The sequence below is a fragment of the Arachis ipaensis genome, chromosome B05 (assembly GCF_000816755.2).
Source record: "Arachis ipaensis cultivar K30076 chromosome B05, Araip1.1, whole genome shotgun sequence".
Taxonomy (NCBI): domain Eukaryota; kingdom Viridiplantae; phylum Streptophyta; class Magnoliopsida; order Fabales; family Fabaceae; genus Arachis; species Arachis ipaensis.
Window position 1 is genome coordinate 122,022,340 of NC_029789.2, and position 1,326 is coordinate 122,023,665.

The window sequence follows — 1,326 nt, forward strand, 5'->3', positions numbered from 1 at the left end:
TGGACAAAAATAATGATAAATTTATTCATTATATATATATATATATAGTCACTCAATAATAATAATAATAATATCAATAATAATAATAAAATTATTAGAGATTATTTTACAAAAAATTCAAGGTTAAAATTATTTGATATTTTTATATTTAATATAATTAAAAGATGTCCTACTTTTAAAAACATGTTTGTATTAAAAAAATATTTTAATTTAGATTTCAAAGCATCATTATTCACCTTATTACTTGTTTCTAATGAAAAGAGTGTATTAATATGCTAGTGTCATCATTCACATAGACAAAACTAAGTTAATAATAATAAAGGTTGACATATAATAAAAGTAAAATAGACGGAGAACTGTTATGTCTGACAGAATAAAATGTTAAAAATTGATCTGTATATTAATTTTTCTTCGGGACTAAAATGTCCGCTTTTAAAATTCTTGGAAACTAATTTGAATAATTATTCTGCCAAAAAATAAATTAAAAACTGATTTATCTGCCGGAATAAAATCTTAAAGATTAATTTGTGTATTAATTTTTTTTCAGGAGAACTAAATAAAATATCCACTTTTAAAATCTTCGCGTACTCATTTAGGTAATTACTCTTAACTAAATAAAAGAGTCGGCAAGAAGAGTTTTACGTATGCAACCACAGCGACATTATACTGTATATTCATCATATTACATATAAAATGTACATAAAAGGAAAAGAGACATATAAATTATGCCTAAAACAAAATATATAACTAAATTATGCTAAATTCAACTTAAGAAAAGAAATAGAATCCAGTATTCCAGTACAAATTAGGCAGTTTGGGGGTAAAGGATATAAACAATAACCTACCAATTTAGTCCACATCCTCATCTTCATCCATTCCGAGTCACCCTAAAAGAATATATAGAAAATAATTGAGGCTACACTACGAATTTGATGCTATATCATTTAAAAGATAATATGAAATTAGAAGTAAAGAGTCCGTGAATAAAAATGGTTAAAAAAGAAAAGCCACAAACCTCTGAGATTCACTTATCTTTGTTACGATAACTCATTTTAAGAATAAGGAGCAACATCCAAATATTTATGTTCCATGTGCAAATCCAAATAATGTCTTTATGCTTTTAGAAACGAAGAACAAAAACATGCACTTACATTTGCATCAAAGCGAAGAGCTACAGATTAAAGTTTGAATTCATAACACATTGATTCTCTGTTTATCTTCATAATCCTTTGCCAAACTAGCGAGCCACAAAATCTGAGTATTTGAAAAATTTTAAACCCAATCACATAACAAGACATGAAATGCAAGTAACAAATGGAAACACTG